Raw genomic sequence first — 10,014 nt, forward strand, 5'->3', positions numbered from 1 at the left:
GCTCCAAAACCGCCATTAAAAAAGCCAGACTATGGTTTGCAACTACACATGGGGACAAAGATCGTACTTTTTGGAGAAATGTCCTCTGGTCTGATGAAACAAAAATAGAACTGTTTGGCCATAATTACCATTGTTATATTTTAGAGGGAAAATGGGGAGGCTTGCGAGAAGAACACCATCCCAACCGTGAAGCACGGGGGTGGCAGCATCATGTTGTGGGGGTGCTTTGCTGCAGGAGGGACTGGTACACTTCACAAAATAGATGGCATCATGAGAAGGAAAATTATGTGGATATATTGAAGCAACATCTCTAGACATCAATCATGAAGTTAAAGCTTGGTCGCAAATGGGTCTTTCAAATGGACAATGGCCCCAAGCATACTTCCAAAGTTATAGCAAAATGGCTTATGGACAACAAAGTCAAGATATTGGAGAGGCCATCACAAAGCCCTGACCTCAATCCTATAGAAAATCTGTGGGCAGAACTGAAAAGCATGTGCGAGCAAGGAGGCCTACAAACCTGATTCAGTTACACCAGCTCTGTCAGGCGGAATGGGCAAAAATTCACCCAACTTATTGTGGGAAGCTTGTAGAAGGCTACCCAAAACGTTTGACCCAAGTTAAACAATTTAAAGGCAATGCTTCCAAATACTAATTGAGTGTATGTGAACTTCTGACCCACTGGGAATGTGATGAAAGAAATAAAAGTTGAAATAAATCATTATCTCTACTATTATTCTGACATTTCACATTCTTAAAATAATGTGGTGATCCTAACTTACCTAAGACAGGGAATTTTTACTAGGATTAAATGTCAGGAATTGTGAAACACCGTAGCCAAATACATTTGAACTCAGTTTATGTAAACTTCCAACTTCAACTGTGTACCCAAATACACACACACCTAAGTAAGGAATGGATTAAGAATATATACATACATGTCAGGGTGGCATTGGACTAAGATACAGTGGCATAGTATATAATACAGTATATACATATGTTATGAACCGGCTCAGAGTTCGCAACAAAAGGGAGACAACGTGGAGACAAGGAATATCAAAATATATATTTATTAACTAAAGTAAACTAAGAACAATAAACAATGGTGTGTGTAGTCAGTAATCAGTAGTGTAAGTGGAGTGTTTTGCATGCATAAATGTAATAATGCAGGGTGTTGAAGGGTGCCAAAGCAAACAACCAAAAAGCCACAAAACTACCACAACAGAAATCAACAAAAGTGTCTGCATGGAGAGAGTCTCCCCAATGACTGTGGAAGAGGTCTATTTATCCTGGGACACACCCGGGCCCAGGTGTTTCCCATGTAGCTGACGACCCTCCCAACTCCGCCCACCGGCATCCTAATAAGGAAACAAGAGCAAAGAGAGAGAATACGGCAGACAGAGTGGGAGGGTCGTCACACATATGAGCTGGGTGATGCAATATGTAAACACAAAGTGGCTAAGATACAGTAGAATAGTGTAGAGTGCAGTTTATGCATATGAGATGAGTAATGCAAGATACGGAAACATTATTAAAGTGGCTAGTGTTCCATTCCTAAAAGTGGCCAGTGATTTCAAATTTATGTCTATAGGCAGCCGTCTCTGATGTGCTAGTGATGGCTGTTTAGCAGTCTGATGGCCTTGAGATAGAAGCTGTTTTTCCAGTCTCTCCATCCCAGCTTTGATGCACCTGTACTAACCTCGCCTTTTGGATGAGAGCGGGGTGAACAGGCAGTAGCTCGGGTGGTTGATGTCCTTGATGATATTTTTGGCATTCTTGTGACATCGGGTGCTGTAGGTGTCCAGGAGGGCGGGAAGTTTGCCCCCGTAATGCGTTGGGCAGACAGCACCACCTCTCTGGAGCGGTTGTGGGCGGTGCAGTTGCCGGTCCAGGCGGTGATACAGCCCGACAGGATGCTCGCAATTGTCAAAGGCTTTAGGTGTTAAGTCAAATTTCTTTAGCCTCCCTGAGGTTGAAGAGGTGCTGTTGCACCGCCTTCACCACACTGTCTGTGTGGGTGGACCATTTCAGTTTGTCAGTGATGTGTATGCCGAGGAACTTAAAACTTTCCACCTTCTCCACTGAGGTCCCATCGATGTGGATAGGGGCTGCTCCCTCTGCTGTTTCCTGAAGTCCATGATCATCTCAGTTTTGTTGACGTTGAGTAAGAGGTTATTTTCCTGGCACCACACTCCCAGAGCCCTCACCTCCTCCCTGTAGGCTGTCTCATCATTGTTGATAATCAAGCCAACCACTGTTGTGTCATCTGCAAACTTGATGATTGAGTTGGAGGCATGCTTGGCCACGCAGTCATGGGTGAACAAGGAGTACAGGAGAGGGCTGAGCACACACCCTTGTGGGGCTCCAGTGTTGAGGATCAGCGAAGGGGTGTTGTTTCCTACCTTTACCACCTGGGGGCGGCCCGTCAGGAAGTCCAGGACCCAGTTGTACAGGGCAGGATTCAGACCCAGGGCCTTGAGCTTGATGATAAGCTTGGAGGGTAATATGGTGTTGAATGCTGAGCTATAGTCAATGAACAGCATTTTTACATAGGTATGCCTCTTGTCCAGATGAGTTAGGGCAGTGTGCAGTGTGGTGGCGATTGCATCGTCTGTGGATCTATTGGGGCGGGAAGCAAATTGAAGTGGGTCTAAGGTGGCCGGTAGGGTGGAGGTGATATGATCCTTGACTAGTGTCTCAAAGTACTTCATGATGACAGAGGTGAGTGCTACGCTGCAATAGTAATTTAGTTCAATTACCTTTGTCCCTGTACCTAAGAAAGAGATGGTGGTCATCTTAAAGCATGTGGGGACAACAGACTGGGATAGGGATTGATTGAATATATCTGTGTACACAGCAGCCAGCTGGTCTGTGCACGCTCTGAGGACGCGGCTAGGGATACCATCCGGGCCGGCAGCTTTGCGAGGGTTAACACGCTTAAATCTCTTACTCACATCAGCAACGGAGAAGGAGAGCCCACAGTCCTTGGTAGTGGGCCGTGTCAGTGGCACTGTATTATCCTCAAAGCGAGCGAAGGTGTTCAGCCTGTCCGGAAGCAAGACGTCGGTGTCCGCGACGTGGCTGGTTTTCCTTTTATAATCCGTGATTGTCTGTAGACCCTGCCACATACGTCTCGTGTCTGAGCTGTTGAACTGAGACTCAACTTTGTCCCAATACCGACGTTTAGCCTGCTTGATTGCTTTGCGGAGGGAATAACTACACTGTTTATATTCTTCCATTTTCCCAGTCTTGCCCTGGTTAAATGCGGTGGTTCGCGCTTTCAGTTTTGAGCGAATGCTCCCATCTATCCACGGTTTCTGGTTGGGGTCGGTTTTAATAGTCAGTGGGTACAACCTCTCCTATGCACTTCCTGATAGACACATTTACTGATACGGTGAATGAGTTTATTATTTTCTGAAGCTACTCTGAACATATCCCAGTCCGCGTGATCAAAACAATCTGGAAGCAGGGATACCGATTGAATAGTCCTTACCACGGGTGCTTCCTGTTTGAGTTTCTGCCTATAGAAAGAGAGGAGCAAGATGGAATCATGGTCCGATTTGCCGAATGGAGGGCGGGGGAGGGCCTTATATGCATTCCGGAAGGTAGTGTAACAGTGGTCGAGAGTTTTAGCCGTGCGAGTACATAGAGTTGATAGACTTTCGGGAGCATTTTCTTCAAGTTTGCTTTGTTAAAATCCACAGCTACAAAAAAATGCAGCCTCAGGATATGTCGTTTCCAGTTTGCATGAAGTCCATTGAAGTTCTTTAAGGGCCGTTGTGGTATTGGCTTGAGTGGGGGATATAGAAGGCTGTGGCTATTATTGATGTAAATTCCTTTGGGAGATAGTACGGTCGGCATTTGATTGTGAGATATTCTAGGTTGGGTGAACAGAAGGACTTGAGTTCCTGTATGTTATCACAGTTACACCATAAGTCGTTAGTCAACTTTATTGACATTAACGAGTAAAATACTCGGGAGCGGTGGGTGGTGTGCACGCTTCCTAAGTCGGACCAGAAGACCACCCCGAGTACCTCTCCTCCACCGGCGTTGTTTTGGGTCAGCCTCTGGAATAAGTTCAACTGCTCTGGGGAGAGCAAACAAAGGATCTGCTCCAGGTTGTAATCCTGGTCGTGATGCTGGTAGTTCTGGTGAGTTACCGCCACTATAATATCCAATAGTTCTTCCTGGCTGTATGTAATGGCACAAAACAATTCTAGAGCTAATTCCGTAAAAAAAAATAGTACATAAACAACCAAAATACTGCAGTTTCCTAAGAGCTAGTTGCGATGCTGCCATCTCTGTTGGCGCCATCAAAACTAAAGATACCCTAAAAATGCAAATACATCCATCAAAATAACAAGACTACCTGCAAAAACTGGGATCCACGTGGCCAAAACAATCGCCTTTTATGCACAACAGTATGTAATTTCTCATTGTTTTCACATTAAATGCAAATGATAAGCACTGTTTGGCAAAACACTAGACAATTCTCTACACAGGACACAAACCTATTGTGTACAGAATGTCAAACAAAACTAAATTAATATCACAGTCAATAACAAGTACTCCCATGTCTTTTACCATTAATATGTAAACTGTCTTTGTACAGTGACTGGTTTTACAGTACTAAAGTCACAATTGCACTTTCAACATCTCTTCTCTTTGATTTATCTTCAATGCATTGTAAACATTTACATCGTTACAATATACAGCACCGGACACTTTTGCAATTCTAAACAGTATCAATTTAGGTTTAGTGAAATTCTTCCTGCTTTAGAATTAGATGCTAATTCAGAGAACAAGAATACAGCTGTCTATGAAATAGTTGATTACAATCTCGTACCATTTACTCTATTTAATAGAAAAATATATGTTATTGATGGTCATAGTATCACACCTACTTCTGCTCTCTCCCTCCAGCACTCGACATCACCGGTCTACTATCCACCGGTCCTGGCCACCCACATTGCTCACACCTGGCAACCATCATTGCACACAGCTGCTCCCATCGTTAAGCTCACCTGGACTTCATCACCACCCTGATTACTCTCCCTTCTTATAGCCCTCACCAACCCCAGTCATCAGGCAGAATTTGTTCTGTTTTCATGTCCTGACGCGGCGCTTGTTTTGTACTTGCTATGGTCGTTATTATTAAACTCACCATCTGCACCTGCTTCCTGACTCAATGTTACAGATAGTATTTGTTGAGCCATTATAGAATGACAAGGTCATCTCACCATTCATTCTATGACAAATGATACTGTTTGCGTGGGCTGCGTTATCCCTGTTTTGAGGAAAGTGTTCAAGCAATTGAGAAACTAACAGTTGTTGGACATGCTTTATACAATTTACTTTGTCTTGTGTAGCTGTTGTCTACTGTTTTGCAGAAAGTGTCTTGTGTACAAGTGGGACCACTGTTTTACAAAAAGGTGTTATGCATTAAGTGGGAACATTGAACTATGCAGAAAAGGTGACTGTTTTGGTACGTAGGTTAAGATATTGTTCACATGGAGCCCCGTTTAAGTTATCAAGCCATCTTGTAAAAATTATAAAATGTCCAGGGAAAAGATTAAGATGACATTTTCTGAGGGTAGTAACTTTGGTCCTCCCTCCTTTCTGTCTCAGACCGGGTCCAAGAGGAGATCAGCAGCGTCATAGGAAGTCGTCAGCCCTTGGTAGAGGACAGGAAGAACCTACCCTACACTGATGCAGTGATCCATGAGACCCAGAGACTGGCCAACATTTTACCCATGGCCATCCCTCACACCACCAGCCGAGATGTCACCTTCCAGGGATATTTCATCAAGAAGGGGACGCTTGTTTTCCTCTACTGACGTCTGTCCTACAAGACGGAAGCGAATGGGAGAGCCCACACACCTTTAACCCTGCCCACTTTCTGGATGAGGAAGGTCGATTCACCAAGAGGGATGCCTTCATGCCCTTCTCTGCAGGTGAGTTCCACTGTTTCTGTATCCATACTGACTGGGTAAGTGAATCCTTCTATGGTACTCTAAACTTAAGAGTTTGGGAAATTGCTTTGACCCAGGGAGAGTTTATGGTATGGAAATGTGTGTACAATTTATGTCAACTATAGAAATCTATGTAGACCTAATTGTCATATGTTGTCTCCCTCATTTTATCATGTTCCAGGTCGTAGGGTGTGTCTGGGGGAGGGTCTGGCCAAGATGGAGCTCTTCCTCTTCTTCACCTCCCTCCTGCAGCGCTTTCGTTTCTCTCCTCCTCCTGGAGTAACAGAGGATGATCTGGACCTCACACCATCCGTGGGGTTCACCCTTCATCCTTTACCTCACCAGCTGTGTGCTGTGAGCCGGATCTGAGATGAGTCTGGGCCTAATGTATATTATACATGAATAAATACTCCACTTTAGACAAACATGCTGAAATGGGTTCCCTCACCGGCTGTGCTGTGAGCCAGGTCTGAGATGAAACCAGTCCCTCAATGGTTTTGGTTTAATTTGATTGCTCTACATTCCGACAATGTAATTGATTGATTCAAAGCACTGCTATTATGTATGTACAGAATGCTTGTTGTTTTTGCTTGCTGTCCTGCCTTGTCTGGGACTGGACAGCTGTTGCCAAGCTTAGCAAAGTCAATCAGTTTTCTAGCTAATGTTATCAGTTGTGAGCATCTGCTAAATGATGAAAATGTAATGTAAATGTTGACACTAATATAAAAACATGCCCACAAGGGTATATATATGACTAGCAAGCATACTTAAGCATATTTGCTAGCTAGAACAAATAACTACCACTAACTAGCTAGCTCCAGCAGGAGTGGAAGTTCGACTGCCTACTTTCCCTCCATTAGCAGTTCCAGTTGTTGAAGGAGACTTGAAACAAAAATACTACATTTACATAGGAAACCCAATTTCGATCTTTTTCCACTGTTTAGTCTTTTGACCTACCAGATCAGCTCTTTTGCCTACAATTGGACAAAAGACCAGAATTGGGCTGCCTGTGTAAAAGCAGCCAAAAGGTCTCACTTAAAGTGAAGTTTACAAACTGTTCGCTAGCTGGTGGCTAGTTTAAGCTACTCCTTGTCCATTGACCTTAGCTAGTGGTTAGCTTGAGCCACATTAGATACTTGTGACTATTTACATATAATATATTGGAAAACTTGGGCACGAAAATCTAACTTATTGCACCTTTAAGCTTTCTTGTTCTGTTCAAACGGGCTAACCAAAGGTACATAACACTAACCATGTGAGTTAATGATAACCGCTAGATGATTGACTCATGCTAAGCTTGGATACACCCCAAAGATAAATAAGCTAAGACGTAGGCTTCTGATTAACCTTTGACTATTTGATTAGTAGCGTGTCAGACGGCTCCATATGTATTGCTAATCAATAAACCCGTTGATGAGTGTGCTTGACATCGGCACCAGTCCGTCAAATTTTGGTGCATTTTGTCAACTTGGAGTCGGGGTTTGGAATAGAATAGAATTTGAATTACTGTCTGTGCTCAGAGGGAACCAATCACTGTGCAGCAATGTAAAATGTTCAACTAGTAGATTTCACCAAAACTTTTAATAAAGGCTTAAAGTGGAACTGACAGTATTTTAGCATCATGAAATGGTATTAAAATCTGTTCATATACACCCCCAGGAAGAATGACACCTTTTCGTGTATTTCTTCTGACAACTGAGAACCTGAAAATGACCATATCTAAGTGATCATAAAATGTTTGGGAATGACGTATAGTAAGGCATTTGTGAAAATTCTATAGCAATATAAAGCGGCAATGCATTTGGACAATGAATAGACACTGCATTAACAGAGCCAATTGAATGTAACCATACTTTAAAAGTAATATATTTAAGCAATAAGGCACGAGGGGGTGTGGTATACCACGGCTAAGGGCTGTTCTTAGGCACGACGCATCGCAGAGTGCATGGACACAGTCCTTAACCGTGGTATATTGGCCATATACCACAAATCCCCAAGGTGCCTTATTGCTATTATAAACTGGTTACCAACGTAATTAGAGCAGTAAAAATAAATGTTTTGTCATACCCATGGTATACGGTCTGATATACCACGGCTGTCAGACAATCGGCATTCAGGGCTCGAACCACCCAGTTTATAACATCAATTATACTATTTATTTGCTGCACGTGATTCTTTGATCCACCTCTACACAGATGACACCATTCTGTATACATCTGTCCCTTTGGACACTGTTAACAATCCTCCAAACAAGCTTCAATGCCATACAACACTCCTTCCGTGGCCTCTAACTGCTCTTAAATGCTAGTAAAACAGAATGCATGCTCTTCAACCGACCGCTAACTGCACCCGCCCGCCTGACTAGCATTTAGTTTAGTATATTAATTCGACCATTTTAAAAAACAAGCACACATAAAACTTAAAAGCCATACATGCACATTAATAAAATCATCGAGGATAACACACAAAGTCTGGGACTTATTTCCATTGTGGTCCTCTTGAGACAAGATGGCTAGACAAGATCGAACACAGTATGGCAGTGAAATAATAAAACAAAAACATAGAAGAAGAACATCTATCTCATTCCAGTTACATCATAGGGGTTATTCATATGGGCACAGAGGACATCAAACATATTTTTACTTTATTTCTAAAGCTGTCCGGAGAGGACGTTGTTTTTATAGGCAGAGGCAACTCATTCCATTCTGAGGCTCCAGTACAAGAAAGTACATTTCCCAGCATTACTCCTGAACCTGTATAAGCACACATCAGCAACACCTGATCTGGTGCTGTGATTGTGTGCATCCCTAACACGAGGAAAGTAATCACTTAGATATCTGGGCGCAGGACCATAAATACTCCTGTAAACCAAACCCAGTCTAATCTGGGACACCCTAGCCTCAACAGGCAGCCAGTTTAGTTCCTGAAAGCAGCTTCTGCCTATGTGAGTGCGTGGACTCACCTTCAATACTACCCTGATCAACTTCTGGGCTATGTGTAGCTTCCCCTTCATAAGTTTCGATAAGCCCCCAAACCAGGAAGTACTAGCATAGTCAAAATGGCATTGAAGGAGGGCAGTAGCTAGCACTTTCATGGAGTCCTTATCAAGCAGCTTGGATTTTCTAGCCAAAAACTTAGTCCTGGCATTAACCTTCCCTAGCACCTTATTGGCCAGCATCACTTCTCTGGATGGTTCTGACTTAGAATATGTGGACACCTATAAATACCTAGGTGTCTGGCTAGACTGTAAACTCTCCTTCCAGACTCACATTAAGCATCTCCAATCCAAAGTTAAATCTGGAATCGGTTTCCTTTTTCGCAACAAAGCCTCCTTCACTCATGCTGCTCAACATACCCTCGTAAAACTGACTATCCTACCGATCCTTGACTTCGGCGATGTCATTTACAAAATAGCCTCCAACACTCTACTCAGACTACATCCAGTTTGCTATCACAGTGCCATCCATTTTGTCACCAAAGCCCCATATACTACCCACCACTGCGACCTGTATGCTCTCATTGGCTGGTCCTCGCTACATATTCGTAGCCAAACCCACTGGCTCCAGGTCATCTACAAGTCTTTGATAGGTAAAGATTCGCCTTATCTATGGTCACCATAGCAACACCCACTCGTAGCACGCACTCCAGTAGGTATATTTCACTGGTCATCCCCAAAGCAAACACTGGCTGCACTTGAACTGCATTTGAAAAATCAATCTAATTTAATTCATTTTGATACCTCCTTTGCTTTCTCATTTTTGGCCTTCCTCTTTTGGGCTCCACTTTTGTGTTGATACGTTGCTGATTTCTAAATCTGTAATTTTCTATTCTCGACTTTCTCTCAAAATGTTTGGGGGGCTGTTGTCTCTTGTTAGCTAGCTCAACTGTTGCTTAAAACGATGACAGAAACAACAACGCTTTGGAGAGTATTTGCACAATGAATCCCAGAATGCATTTCATTATCTTAACATGGTATTGAAACTATTGAATAATATGATTTATTTAGCAAATTAATTCGATTTATTGTCATGAATACACTAAA

The 10,014-nt window shown here is 43.0% G+C and overlaps 1 pseudogene; it reads left to right on the forward strand.

Annotated features, from left to right (window-relative positions):
- LOC106593315 (cytochrome P450 2K1-like) overlaps positions 1-7,583 on the forward strand; it is a 50,169-nt pseudogene extending 42,586 nt beyond the window's left edge.
- The last annotated feature ends 2,431 nt before the right edge of the window (positions 7,584-10,014 follow it).

The sequence above is a fragment of the Salmo salar genome, chromosome ssa06 (genome assembly GCF_905237065.1).
Source record: "Salmo salar chromosome ssa06, Ssal_v3.1, whole genome shotgun sequence".
NCBI lineage: Eukaryota > Metazoa > Chordata > Actinopteri > Salmoniformes > Salmonidae > Salmo > Salmo salar.